The sequence below is a fragment of the Doryrhamphus excisus genome, chromosome 16, assembly GCF_030265055.1.
Source record: "Doryrhamphus excisus isolate RoL2022-K1 chromosome 16, RoL_Dexc_1.0, whole genome shotgun sequence".
Lineage (NCBI taxonomy): Eukaryota > Metazoa > Chordata > Actinopteri > Syngnathiformes > Syngnathidae > Doryrhamphus > Doryrhamphus excisus.
The window spans coordinates 8837913-8853287 of record NC_080481.1 but is presented as its reverse complement, the minus strand read 5'-3'; the positions used below and the strand labels follow the sequence as shown (position 1 = coordinate 8853287).

At 41.5% G+C, this 15375-nt stretch overlaps 1 protein-coding gene across 7 annotated transcripts in view; it reads right to left on the bottom strand.

Annotated features, from left to right (window-relative positions):
* Positions 1-6765, bottom strand: part of LOC131104938 (muscleblind-like protein 2a) — a 37798-nt gene extending 31033 nt beyond the window's left edge. For 2 of the 7 annotated variants that reach the window (XM_058052646.1, XM_058052647.1), the window contains exon 1: positions 6500-6756. The gene's annotated coding sequence lies outside the window, so the exon portion shown is untranslated. Of the gene's footprint in view, positions 1-6499 lie in introns of all 7 variants that reach the window. The other 5 variants (XM_058052651.1, XM_058052645.1, XM_058052644.1 and 2 more) reach the window with 5 other exon arrangements.
* Positions 6766-15375: the final 8610 nt, after the last annotated feature.

The following is a 15375-nucleotide window of genomic DNA, read 5'->3' as shown; positions in this document are numbered from 1 at the left end:
GTAGCACTGTATTACAGTCCACGGTATTACGCGAACCGGGATATAAGTCGCATGCGTTCAATTTAAAAATAACCTTTTCCAAACAGTGCGTGTAGCACGGCTAGTAAAACAGTAGCCTGCCAGAAAAGTCATTCATCTCTGTCCTTGTCGTCCTCCTGCTGGGAACTAAAACCTGAAATCTGCATCACATGCACCTCTCCAAAGGTTCTCCGTGATGGGAGCGTGCACACGTACAAACCACAAACTAGACGCATCATTTTATCACTCAATCGCCAGAAATGATAGTATATATTTCCTCTGGTCAACCGTACACTGCTCGGATCTTCTTGAATCCAGATCTTTGTCTAAGAAACCCCTGTCCCACTTTAGTTGTTGTCATGGCTAACAAGTCTGTAAAGAACAGTGGTTCCACTCTCCACAGCAGGATTTAATTTCACAGCATTTCCCCATGGAGGGAGCCAATCACGTTGGAAGAGACAGTCAGGTGAAAATCATGCCAGATCTGACCTTTAACAATTAAACCCATCTTATTTTTAGAAGTCATAAGAAGTCTGTGATCAAGCTAGCCTACTTTGTCAAAACGTATGAGAGGGCCTCTTTCTCATGGTGATAATTCCTAAAATGATAGAGTTGTGGTCTTGAACCACAGCCATCACACATTTTTTGTTTGTTTGAGGGAGAACTTTGAGGATCATAAAAGGGAAAAAAATGTCATTCTAGATGGAAACTTTGTATGACTGCCCAAACAAAACTGTCTTGGGCAGAGCTACTTGCTGCTCCAGTATACATAGCTTTGGTTTAGTCTGGCAATTCTGGTCCAGGGCCTTGGACAGTATGAACGTCTCTTGGCTTAGCCTAGCTTAGCTTGCACTCGTGCAGCCTGTCTTAGTTTATGCGGAGCTTAGCAGGCGTTCTTCAGGCACTAAGCAACAATAAAGGTAGGAAAGGACAGATGGTCCAACACCCTGTTTTGATCTCAGAGATTAACACACTCATGTGGGGAATGCAATGTTGATGCAATGAGAGGCATACTTGTGTTGGGGGGGGGGGGGGGGGGGGGGGGGGTGTGATTACTCAATATGGAATATGGAATATGGAATGCATTAAAATTGATGTGATGATGTTTTACCTGTATAGGACGACTTTTCAAAGCCCAAACTATTCTAAAGTATTTTATGCTTGGCATCAGCATGAGTCCCCCCTCCCCTCTGTGTCATAAGCAAAATTGATGACAGGGTGACCTGTAAAACAGGATGGGGAGGTAAAGAAAAGCACCACAGTACTGGATAGTACTGGACATTATGGATTACTGATGCTTACTAAAGCCAGCTGGCAAGGGCATTATCTTACTAGTCTGCTTAATTGTATGAGAGTCAGCGGGACTGGGGTGTCTCAAGTGAAAGTCATTGGCCTGACCTCTGAATACCGTGTACGTAACCCATAAGTTTGGTATCTGTGCACTCCATGATGTGTGAGGCACTTTATGTTAGCTGCTTTTGCTGGTTGTGAGCTTTGTGATGTTTACTATAGCTGAGCCCTGGCGTTACCTGCACAGTTACATCAAATTACTGTGAAAAAACAGCTTGCCTTGAGACTGCATTTACACTTATTGCCATTTTATGCTGGAAAACCACTATGATGGAGCCATTTGCATGGCCAAGAGGAACACGTGTTCAATGTTATTCAAGGCTGTGAAGAGTGAACCGCATTGTCAAGGAGAAATAGGAAAATATTCCATTTCCTGTGTGTAATGGAAAATGAAGGTGCCTTGTAACACACGGTTTCTAAAATGTCCCTTTGTTTCGAGCAAGCCTAACGTAGCTTTCTGGGTGACATCAGTGGCTGGTTCGTGTGAGAAATGTTCCTTCCTCCTGGAGCGAAACAGAGCAGGTCTATTGCTTGGATGTAATACAGTGCTTATGAAATTGTATTTGACACAAGCCTGGGTTCCTGGAGTTGAATAAAAAGTACCATTAGACATAAGGATGAGTCAGTGAGACTCCACCAGGACTAAGCTGATGTTCGGACGCAAAACAAGAAGCCTTTCACAGAGTCAGCAGATTGGTGTGCTGCAAATCATAATAGCCTTAGCTCATGACCCGAATGGCCTTGTTCATGATATAGGCCGGGTCTTTCTCCTCCTTGTTAGATGAGATTACTTAACTCTTTCCTATTTCCATCGTGTTCATCTACAGTAGAGTAGAGTCTGCCCTAGTCTTCCCTGTCGCATTGTGATATACTTTTTCACAGAATTTCTCAGTAAATGAATCTTACTGACAAAATGCAGGCATTTACAGGAGATTATGAATGTGCACAATTTGGTGCTGATCCAAATTATGATTTGCTGACCTTAGCAAAGGTGTGCGCTCTACCGAGTGCCGTTATAGGTGCTGTTTTCTTACCGCAAGACAACACTGACACATATTAAATATGTTGGTCATTACAAGAACCAAATACAATGAGAAATATCACATAAAAAAGGTCCGGTGCCCTCAAAGCGCATGGTTGTTCAATGACTCAGCATACTCGCTTTCATATTGTCAACAAAAAAAAAGAGCAACCTCAGAATTCTTCCAATACTGTTACCAAAATGTTCAAACCATCCCATTATTTTGTTGATAGGGGGAACACTGATGTTCAATTTTAAAAAAGCACCTACTTCTGTTTGATTTAGAGGTGCGACGCCACCCTAGCCTGTTGGCAGTTATGTCAGTATGGAAATATGGAAAGATTGATGATCAAAGTGCATGTTTTATTTCAAAAGTCTCTGCCTATTTGCGGCCGTAATCCACCAGAATGTCCTTATTTGTATAAAGCTTACATGTAGCTGAACACTTTCAAGTCTGGCCATACAAGCAAACTTTAGAACCTGTAACAGGCAGTGACATGGCCGACATGCTTAAGTAAAAAATATGTAACTCATGTGGCTCCTGACATTTGCACTGTCGGGGGAGTGAGTCCACTGCTGTGATAATACCTCACTCCCTCTCGGGAGTGGGTGCAGCAAGACCATTACAGCACTGGAAACTGCAATAATGGTCCTTACTGGGAGGTTCTCCACATTCTCTCATTTTCACCCTCATGCTTTCACACAGATAAAACATTCCCTGTCTTATCACCCAGTCTGGAATGCAGCACAATGCAGCAAACTATTTGAAAAATGATGTTTCTTTCCCACCTTGTTTTAGCGGGTCCCCGAGCTTGGACGTTCGTTGTCCCCAACATAAGAGGCACCTTGCACGGCACTGTGCTGACAGATACAGCACGGCTGTCTGCCTCAGCAACTGGAGTTAATGAGCATGTGAACTGTTGTCATTCCTCGCACGCTGCTCAGTGCCGCAACCAGAGGTCCACGCCGAGACAGGTCCTCTCTCGATGTCTCTCTCACTCTCAGCCACGCAGCAAGCAAGCCAGCGAGTGAGGTAGACAGGCAGGCAGGCAGGCAGGCGGGCGGGCGGGCAGGCAGCCGGACGAGCAAGCAGGAAGCAGAAGTGTGCCGACTCCAACTATGTGGCTCAAACATTTCCAGCCATCCCCCCGCCCACACACGTACATAAAGCCAACCCCTTCCTGCCCACCAGCCTGTGATAAAGGCCTGCCCCATTATGGCTTCAGCCAATGGGAGAACAGCAGCTATATATCAATGCAGCCTATGCTTCCCTATTGGAACAGTGCAGGCAATGGGATGAACACTGCACTTAGTGACATCCTATGAATGCTAACCTGTCAAGGTATTTCCCAAATGTTATGCCCAGGCAAATTGTTAGGTCATTCACTTTCATCTTCGTTTAGACCTTTTATGTAACGCTGCTTGATGTTGCAAGGATGTATATGTAGAAACTCCACACATCTTTACTGTAAGTGGATGATCCTATCGGTTCGTCCTATCTGTCTGCATTCTATTGATATGTCACACCATCCCCCCAGGAAACAAGAGCACCGCACCTCCTCCCTCCATCATCCAGGCAGACACTCCAATCATTCACATCGCTCTCTTCCATGCTCTAAGCTCTTTCACGCGCAATTGTAATCATGTTACCCAGTTTGATGGGTTACAGTCACAGTATAGAGAACATTTCTGTTAGTGGCGGCGGGGCTGTCCAACCAATCCTGCCATCACCTCTCCTCTGCCCTTCCATCCAGCTGATGACATGCTGGTTGGCATCATGTGAGCGGTGAAGCTGGGCGTCACAGAAGTGATGAGTCAGAGATCCAGATTCAATCGAACAGCTGTACCGTCTGTGCCTCCCGCTCTGTCTGTCTCAGTGTCAAACAAAGTCTAAAACAAAGGCTCTGAATGACGCGGCAGCCTGGGTGTTTCGTTGATATCTGTGGGCTAAACATGCTTTACAATTATGTGCTAAGCAAACAACATTAACCGTCTCACAATGCTTTCGTAGATTCTTCCTATATCTATACTGGTTGACGTCATCTTGTGAGAAGACATTGTCTGGCACTCTGCTATATGTGGCACAAGGGAGAGGCAAGATTTTCCAGCTCCTGTCACCTTCTGGACTACTACCTTCCAAGACATAACAACATGGATTTTTGCACTCTCAGAGATCATTGTGAATATGCTGTATGCTGTATGCTCTTTCCGAGGTCATAGCAATGGTGGTTTAGTATGAGCACACATGTCTTTTTCTTTTCTGTGCGTTCTAAAGACAAATAAACAGTTAGCACAAGGGAGCTAACAATGCACATCATGGGACATATCTATTTCGATCATAAAGCCCTCTAAAAAAAACTACAACAACGTATCCTTTGATGCAACCATGCAGTAACAGGTGCAGAAACATTACAATGATACAGCATAAAAATCATGCCATATAACCGTACTGAATGGTTCTATTTCTTTTGCAATGTAGCGAGCAACACTGTCTGTGAGCGTGCACCATTTTGCAGTGTTTAGTTTATATTTACCTTGCCGACCAAATGCTCCGCTGCACGAGGCACCACCATCTTTAATTTGTCTGGGTTGAAAAAACTTCGGTGTTCATGTGTTCACCTTGTTAATTCTGTTTAAAACCGAAATATTCCAACAGTATTCCCACACTCGGAATAGGTGTGTTCTGTTAGCTCCCACATGCTAACTATTTTCTTAGCTGTTTTTCCTTTCTTTAGAATGAGCAGAAAAGGGAAAAACGTGTGGTCATGTTTCACATCCAGATTATGGATGAGGGGCAAAATTCCACAAAAACTGAAAAACCTGCAAGCTACTATTTGTATTTGATTGGACCAACGTCAATTGTGTAGCATCAATTTATTTCATTTGACGACACGACTCAATGATCTCATTACTCAAATAACAATTGCAGCTTATGACCGCGTCCCTCCAAAACAGATTTTTCCAGCAGGAAAACAAACAAAGGCCTCGCAGACAAACAAGCCGAGCCACTTCCTTCCCTCACAGTATCCCCTCCCCGCCTAGCACGGCTGTCCTGTTTGACCCCGACCAGTCTGGCTCACACACACGTTACTTGATTTAGGATTTCTGTGGCCTGCAGCGGTTTCATTTCCAAATTAGAAAAGGGTTATTCTGACACAATGGCTGATTGATGTTGCTGAAAATGTCCTTGGTTATTTTGTGGAGGAACTCACAAATGAATGGGTAAGCATTGGTAGCACAGAATTAGGGCACTAAAGAAAGATCAATAAAAAGGCAGCTGTCTTGTCTATTATTAGCCGTAATCAAATATCGTGCAGCATTAAGTCGTGTTTCCTTCCGCTTGGAAGCCATTCTGTCACACAACAGTCAAAGCGATGCATGAGAATAATGATGGAGGCCAACTACGTTATTGTCTATATACTCAAAAATGAAAAAAAATGTTTGTTTGTTTTAACCGGACCAAAAATGACAAGTGTGAATGCATTAACTTAACCTTGTCTGCCTGTATCTTGCTCCTCCTTTTGAACAATCCCTCCCAAAACTGCACAGTACATAGCAGATTACTGTCAGTGCTGGCCAATTTAACACCACCATTATTTGTCTCGCTAGATTTAACTGTGCTTTATGTACTGCATGTGCATACAGTTACATGTTTAACAGGAACCATCTAGACATTTTCAGAAAGTCGTTTCAGTTCTACATAGCCAACCCTGTCCCTCCACTTGTAACTCATTAGTCCACTTGTAAATTTATTTTTGCTCTTAGCAGCAATTAAAGTTAACGATATTAGTTAACGATACACTTTGAAGGTGTCATTACATTCCATGGAAGACATTTTCATTATGAATTGCATCATGCAACACCATTGCTTGCTATTGACGATTAGTTTATACAGTTTAAACTAAAGTGAATTGGATTTAAGAGTCCAGAGGGACGTCACACGAGTTTATGACATCTGTGCTTCCACTTGTTTCCATTACCTTATAGCAGCGGGAAGAGGAAAACATACGTTTAATACGTATACTACGTCTGGCAGTACGTGAAGTAACAGGGATTTGGAGCAGTGTAGCAAAAGATGCTAAAAGCTAAGCTAACTTGCTGCTCACTTACCTGATGGCGAACCTGTCACATCCAGCTGCGCGTGACAGCGCTACTCGGTCGGTCGGAGGAGCGAGAGCCGCAGCCTGTCAAGAGACATCCAGGAAAGATGAACAATCAGCGGCATCCCACTTCTTTACGGTAGATAACTTTTTTTTCGAATTCCTAATAGTGTTTTAATAGTGACTGCCGGACTTGCAGTTACTCTCCACACGCTAGCTTGCTAACTACTTTTAAGGCTTGGGAGGAAGCAACAAGCGATTTTGACAGTTCATGGACGCGTGTGAATGCATTGTGCAAGAGGGGGTGGTGTGACACGCGTGAAAACTGTAATAACACATTAGTAATAGGTAGTTAAAAATGTATGGCTATATACTTGGACTATTAAGTCATTTAAATTTGGCTAATTTACACATGTGTTTCTAGAGGGCAGTAATGCATCTTACAAGCTAGGAAAGACATACTCCCCACCCCAGAGTAATTATGGAACAGTCCAGCAGCAGCAAGAGTAAAGGGAGGGGGTGCTTGTTGCCAAGGAAACAACATTGAATCTTCCTGAGGAATAAGATGTGGCTGATGATTTCTGATCAAGTCACCGTCTGCCTATCAAGCCTGCCATGACATGACAACATTGCATATTAAATACAGTAAAAATAAAAAAATGTAATGGAAAACATAATGTCTGCTATAGACAGCAAACTCACCATCATTGCAATAATACTGTTATCAGAGGTGTTGATAAAATTACTTATTATTAGGAGTTACTTTTACAAAAAAATTAATGTTTTGCTTTGTAGTGGGCGTGTGCCATTGAGAGATGGGTCATGTGATTTGGCCTGAGGCCTGAGCGAGTGAAGGGACATCCATCATTGATCTATAAAGAGTGATCAAAATTTAACTCTTGATTTTAAAATAGTTATTATAATTGATGTATTATGAATAATATTTTTGTCTTGGTATGTACTCCTCTAATGGTCTGCCGTTATCTTTGCATTTGAACATTGGATTGTTTAAGTGTCTGGGGTCATACGTTGCCATGTTTGCAGTGTTATTGTATGTTTTTATTATTATTGTATTTTGTTGTTTTCTCATTCTTATATATTAATTAATAATTTATTACATGAATACATGATTTTAAATGTTGTGTAGCGATTTTTATTATCGGTGCATCGTTATTATCAGCATAACAATGCAATGTCGATTGATGTTGGTATCAGAGTTTTTCTCGATCATGAAAACCGATATTTTAAAGATGCTGTATACAACACATATGTCTTCATTCCACCACAGGAGATATGTCATGTTACACATATCGGCATCGAAAACGTTGGACAATATCGGCATATCGACCATCTCTAACTATGATGAAAAGCAACTATGAAAAGTAAAGCAGGGTTCATACAAACCTAACTGTTTAATGAGACAACCAACATTAAAGACATTATTATTACAGATAGCAGCTCCCATACGTTGAGCTCATTTCCTGAGGATGAATGTATTGATCTGAACATAGTGGTGGTATTTGTGAAAAAAAAATAAATTAAAAAACCTGGTATACTGCACTTCTCAAGCATTCTAGCACACCCACACACAGAAGCAAACCTGGGGGCTTGCATTATGCTTTTCCTGCTGGAAAGCTATCAATATTACTTCCATGTGCAGCAAAGAAAATGAGTTGATACACAACAGCCCAAGTTCCTACAAATTGTCATACAGCGTACGTGGATAAAAATGTTATGGGACCTATTATGCTCATTTTTGGCCCTTTGTATTGAGTTGTCGACTCCTATAGAGCAGCAACACACAATAGCCTGCACATAAAGCTCTCTAGATCTTCCACATTCTGCACCTCCTTCTGCAGCATTTCCATTGATGCTGTGCTCTGCTGTGATTGGTCACACTTCCAAGCGCTCCCGAGTACTTCCAGATATGTAAGTCTGTGTTCACTGAGTGCTGGAAATCTGCAGCTAATATCAGGAACGCACAGAAAAGATCACATTGACAAAAAAAAAACTCTCTGAAACAGAACATTCAAAGTCATCCCAAACTTCTTTCACGCTCAAAACATTCCATGTGCGGAAACGTCATCGTCTGAAACTTTGGCATCATTAAGCACGAGAGTGCAACATTCTAACAACATTTATAGTTTCAGTGAATGCCTCATCAAGTGAAGAGCGCCTGCACAGTTCAGGCTGTACAGCATAGGGAATAATAACAACCTCATTTTCATGACATCCTTTCCCTTTTATTTGGCATGAAATGTTCAGAAGACAATATAATTAAAAACCAAAAAAACACTAATGACCTGTTAGATTCCAGATACTGGTAACAAAATATATATTTGACACACAAGAGGAATTGTACCACTGTGCTAAGTGGACCTCGGAGTCATCTGTTGAGGTAGCAGGGATAGTATTCCCATGATGAGCACTCAGACATGCAAATATATGAATATGTGCACGGTGGGCTTTTACGTCAAGGACAATATTGATCTTGGACCACCAATTGAGAGTGTATACCTGATTATGAAAGCTTTTAACCCAAATGCTTATTGCAGCAAATGTTTAATGGAAGGAGCTTACTGCAGCCTCAAAGCTCTGTATGTGTGTGTGTGTGTGTGTGTTTTCATGCATTTGATGGACTGTTAGGTGATCACCTGAGAACTGAGCTTACAGTACCTTTGATGAGCAGCGGCCTGCACACAATCCCTTCTACTGCAAGCATGGAATAAGCAGATCCCAATGTGTGCATGCCGCGTATTGGACAGTCTCATATATATCCTCAACAACAGACTTGTCTTCATCAATCATCTGTGGTAAATCTTTTTGCCACTCCCAGAGTCCTTAATCAAACGTCTTGCTGGCTTTTGACAGAATACTAACTAAAGCCATGTACTGTGCATGAAGTCCATCCATCTTCTATGCCGCTTATCCTCACTCTGGTCACAAGCATGCTGAAGCCTATCCCAGCTGACTTAGGGTAAGAGGTGGTGTTTGTTAAGATTATGGTTCCATACTGCCCAGACTATTTATAGTATGCAATGCAGTGTAAGAAAAATGTAATTCTTGTCCCAAATCAACATAGACAAAAGAGTATATCGCCATGACAACATGTCTCTCGGCTTGTCAAGGTTGCAGTAAAACCAAACAGTGATGATTGCACACAGCCGGGAATCTTTGCTAAAAATATCCTTTTTTTTTATTACACTTCAAATGACTTGTTCCCTGAAATTGCCGGACAAAAAAAAGAAAATCAATGTTCCTTCATCAGCTGCCCCTCTACACTACAAAGTGCTTCCAAATAGAGTATAGGAATGTGTATTATTCATGAGCTCCAGGCCGTTGCAAGGCCGACAACTCAGCCTGGATTCCCTGATGTCTTAACCTTCCGTCAACACAGTCCAACCTGACTTCTCCAAAGGATAAATACTTCAGGAATATTCAATAATACCTCAGGATCTTTCAGAAGTCAGCTCATTATGTTTTATTTGTTTTTCTTTGCGCTCTCTCATACACACACACAACTGCAAATATAAACACAGCAAGCTTAAAGTGTGTAGTAAAGTACTGTCTACATTGACAAGCTGTAATTTTGCTGGTGTTTGCTTTGCATCGCATTTTATCCTTGTGTAGATGTTACCAAGCGTTTTTATCTCTCAGCCACCCATCAGCTTGAAATATTGATGGCTCTGCTGCAAGGCTGCAGGTTGGAAGGACACTTCCAAACTGAAAGAAGAAGAATGTACTGTACATCTGAACTTATATGACCTCTGAGCAGGAAGACTTCAGTCTCACCGTGCATGCTACCAACGTTGAGGTACGGTGTTTTTATGTAATATATATTTAATGTAACAACTATTTTTTTCTCTTTTTAGAAAATTACTTTTAAAGTGAAGCTTACAGCTTAAATTGCAATCTACTGTCTGTCTTTACAATAAGGCACACAAAAATACAGTAGTTACTGACGAACTAATGAACGAAGGAGTAGTTACTAAGGAATTAAAGCACATCCATTTAAGCAGTTACTTAGAAACTAATGAGTAGTGGTGAAGCTTAGGTAGGTTCGTTCCTCATTAACTATTAACTACCGTAATTTGGCTTGTAACTACTGGAATGCAGTTTTTCAAAGAAATATTTTATTTTGAAGGGAGAAAAAAACCCAAACCTACACGGCCGTGTGTGGAAAAAAAAAATAACTGGTTGGGCCACCCTTAGCAGCACCAACTGCAATCAAGCGTGGCTTTTTAAGGTCATGCCACAGCATTCAGGTCAGGACTACGCCACTCCAAAGTCTCCAGGGGTGGACTTGCTGGTGTGTTTTGGATCATTGTCCTGCTGAACCCACGTTGGTTTTAACAGATGGCCGGGCATTTTTTGGTAGACAGGAGAATTTATGGTGCCATTTATCACAGCAAGTCGCAGCAAAACAGACCCAGACCATCACACTACCGCCACCATATTTTACTGTGGTTATATTCTGAAATGCAGCATTATCTTTACACAGTGGCGCCATTAGGCCTATTTTGTATAATGTTCTTAAGCCCCCCTAAATAATTTGATATTTTTAATATATTTTTATTTTTATTTTTATTTTTACAAAAAAATATCTGACAAATTTCATATAATAAGGCAAAAGCAAGCTAATAAGCAGGCTGATACTAGCCTACTACTACTAGTAGTAGTTTTAATAATCAGAAGAAGAGTAATGATGATAGCATTAATAATAGGCTAATTAATAATATAATAATTATTATTATATAATTGATGACTGTCCACTGGACAGAATGGTTGCAGAGCTTGAGCAGCGGTTTTGCAGTATAGATTGTGCATACTTTTGTAAATTTAATGGTGGCCTAAAACAATTGAGTATCTCTACTAAATCTGTCCAAAAGTGGGAAAGTTATATCCTGGTTCTTGTTCCTTATTTTCTTTAGGGATTTAAAATATATATATATATATATACAGTGAAGAAAATAAGTATTTGAACACCCTGCTATTTTGCTATTTCTCCCACTTAGAAATCATGGAGGGGTCTGAAATTTTCATCGTAGGTGCATGTCCACTGTGAGAGAGATAAACTAAAAAGAAAAATCCAGAAATCACAATGCATGATTTTTTAACAATTTATTTGTGTGATACAGCTGCAAATAAGTATTTGAACACCTGTGTATCATCTAGAATTCTGACCCTGAAAGACCTGTTAGTCTGCCCATTAGAAGTCCACCTGCACTCCATGTATCATCCTGAATCAGATGCACCTGTTTGAGGTCGTTAGCTGCATAAAGACACCTGTCCACCCCATACAATCAGTAAGACTTTAACTTGTAACATGGCGAAGACCAAAGAGCTGTCCAAAGACACCAGAGACAAAATTGTACACCTCCACAAGGCTGGAAAGGGCTACGGAGCAATTACCAAGCAGCTTGGTGAAAAAAGGTCCACTGTTGGAGCTATCATTAGAAAATGGAAGAAGCTAAACATGACGGTCAATCTCAATCGGAGTGGAGCCCCATGCAAGATATCACCTCGTGGGGTCTCAATGATTCTAAGAAAGGTGAGGAATCAGCCCAGAACTACACGACAGGACTTGGTCAATGACCTGAAAAGAGCTGGGACCACCGTTTCCAAGGTTACTGTAGGTAATACACTAAGACGTCATGATGTGAAATCATGCATGGCACGAAAGGTTCCCCTGCTTAAACCAGCACATGTCAAGGCCCGTCTTAAGTTTGCATATGACCATTTGGATGATACAGAGGAGTCATGGGAGAAAGTTTTATGGTCAGATGAGACCAAAATAGAACTTTTTGGTCATAATTCCAATAAGCGTGTTTGGAGGAAGAAGAATGAAGAGTACAATCCGAAGAACACCATCCCTACTGTGAAGCATGGGGGTGGTAGCATCATGCTTTGGGGGTGTTTTTCTGCACATGGGACAGGACGAGTGCACTGCATTAAAGAGAGGATGACTGGGGCCGTGTATTGTGAGATTTTGGGGAACAACCTCCTTCCCTCTGTCAGAGCATTGAAGATGGGTCGTGGCTGGGTCTTCCAACACGACAACGACCCGAAGCACACAGCCAGGAAAACCAAGGAGTGGCTCCGTAAGAAGCATATCAAGGTTCTAGCATGGCCCAGCCAGTCTCCAGACCTGAACCCAATCGAAAATCTTTGGAGGGAGCTCAAACTCCGTGTTTCTCAGCGACAGCCCAGAAACCTGACTGATCTAGAGAAGATCTGTGTGGAGGAGTGGGCCAAGATCCCTCCTGCAGTGTGTGCAAACCTGGTGAAAAACTACAGGAAACGTTTGACCTCTGTAATAGCAAACAAAGGCTACTGTACCAAATATTAACATTCATTTTCTCAGGTGTTCAAATACTTATTAGCAGCTGTATCACACAAATAAATTGTTAAAAAAATCATGCATTGTGATTTCTGGATTTTTCTTTTTAGTTTATCTCTCTCACAGTGGACATGCACCTACGATGAAAATTTCAGACCCCTCCATGATTTCTAAGTGGGAGAAATAGCAAAATAGCAGGGTGTTCAAATACTTATTTTCTTCACTGTATATATATATATTTTTTTTAATGTCTACTACATTCATTCATATCCTGTGCATCTCCAGGGGACTAAGCCCCCCCCCCCCCCCCCCCCCCCCCCGTCCTCAGAACCTAGTGACGCCTCTGTCTTTACACCAGATGTAGTGGGACACACCTTATAAAAAGTTCAACTTTTGTCTCATCAGAGTATTTTCCTAAATAAAAGATTTCTGGCAAAACTGAGACAATCCTTAATGTTCTTTTTGTTCAGCAGTGGTTTTAGTCTTGGAACTGTGCCATGAAGGCTGTTTTTGCCCAGTGTCTTTCTTATGGTGGAGTCATGAACACTGACCTTAACTGAGGCAAGTGAGGCCTGCAGTTCTTTTGTGACCTCTTGGATGAGTCGTCGCTGGGCTCTTGGGGTCATTTTGGTTGGCTGCCCCTCCTGGGAAGGTTCCCCTGTCATGTCTGTGTTTGTATGTGCTGCTTTGCTGCCACCTGTCTCTCCCTCGTTGAAGCACACTGAGCCCTGGAGGAACCTTCCTCACACACTTGTTGCCAATCAGTGATTGGTACTTAAATGCATCCCCTGACACACCTGTGCCAGATTGTACCGCCTTGTTCCTCTAGTCTGCTGGTCATGTTATGAACATCACAACTGTTTTATGTTTTTGCCATGTGCAGATAATGGCTCTCACTGTGGTTTGCTAAAGTCCCATGGCTTTAGAAATGGCTATAAAATGGCTCTAAAATTTTCCAGACTGATAGATTTCAATTTCTTTCTTTCTTTTTCTTCCTCTCTTTCTTTCTGTCTTTCTTTCTCTTTCTCTCTCTTTCTCTCGTTCTTTCTTTCTTTCGTTCTTTCTTTTTCTTTCCTTCTCTCTTTCTTTCTTTTTCTTTCTTTCTCTCGTCCTTTCTCTCTTTCTTTCTTTCTCTCTTTCTTTCTTTCTCTCTCTTTCTTTCGCTGTCTCTCTCTTTCTCGCTTTCTCTTGCTCTCTTTCTTTCTCTCTTTCTCTATTTCTCTCTCTCTTTCTTTTTCTTTCTTGTCTGCTTTTTGCCCGACTCTCTTGAAATCTGTACAGTGTGGGAAGGGGACATTACGTTGCAGGGGGGTGGGGGGGGTTCACAACACGAACACACACACACACACACTGAAAAACAGCGGCCCATAACGGCGGATCGTGTTGTATGCTTTGCTATAGTATCTTGAAAACGTCTAGCACTAGGACCAAGTGGAAACCGGCCGCTCAAACTGAAGCCTGTTTCCCTGTAGAGAGTCGGTTTCGTCCTAACGTGTGATTGGCTGTCCCCAATTTGTCTCTTCTGGGAAAAACACCTGGTCAATTTGACACCTCAACAATGTATGTGCCTCTGACTTTAGTTCGAATAATTTAGAATGTATGCTTTTTGTGCTTTATCTGTTTTATGTGCTTTTTACTGTTCAAGCAGTTCGGGTAGATTGTATTTGACCTGAGATGCTGAAGCGAATACGAATGTTCCCACTATTGACCTTGTCAGATGTCGTCTCTGCTGGTAAATAAATTTCACATGGCACAGTTTCACTCTCATTGTGGATTTGTAAGTGGCCATGCAAGCCCCATCCAACTGCTGTGATTATTACATTACAGTAACCATGGTGATTTATTTGCTGCATGATTTCCAGTGGAAATGTATTTGTGGAGGAGTGTGTGGGTGGAAGATCACTTCAGTGTGTGTGTGTATGCGTGTGTATACAGACAAGTGTGCCGGGGCCTAAGTCAATTATATTTCGGGCAAGTGTACACACTCACTCATTGAGGACACTGTCACACCTGCGTGATGCAACAAGCAATATTTTCAATAAAGTAGTTTAATTAGATTCTTTGTTGAGGTCACCCTGTATATGGTGTTCATATATTCATATATATATTGTTCATATATTGATATATATCGACAATCATGACATTCCATTTGGGATCTGAAATAAATATATAAATAAACAAGTCCGTCAAACGTAATAGTGGTTTTATGGCGTCATCTAGTGGTTAAAGTTTGTATAGCAAAATGTGCACAGGAAGGTTACATTAAATGTTATGCACAGTTCTAGTGAATAAATAGGTCAAATAGGAAAAATTAATTAATTTTAATTTATTCAAGGAAAAGAACGTGAACATAAAAATCGTTTAATGCAGGGGGGGATCATTAAACGATTTTTATGTTCACGTTCTTTTGCCATTTTCCCATGGTAAAGCCAGCAGTGGCACTGTGTGAGAGGCCTTGCTTATGCTTAGCCGTCAGGAGGGCATGACCGTGTGAATGCCTGACAGAAAATGAGAATTTTGGCATTAATAGCCTCTGGTCTTAAACT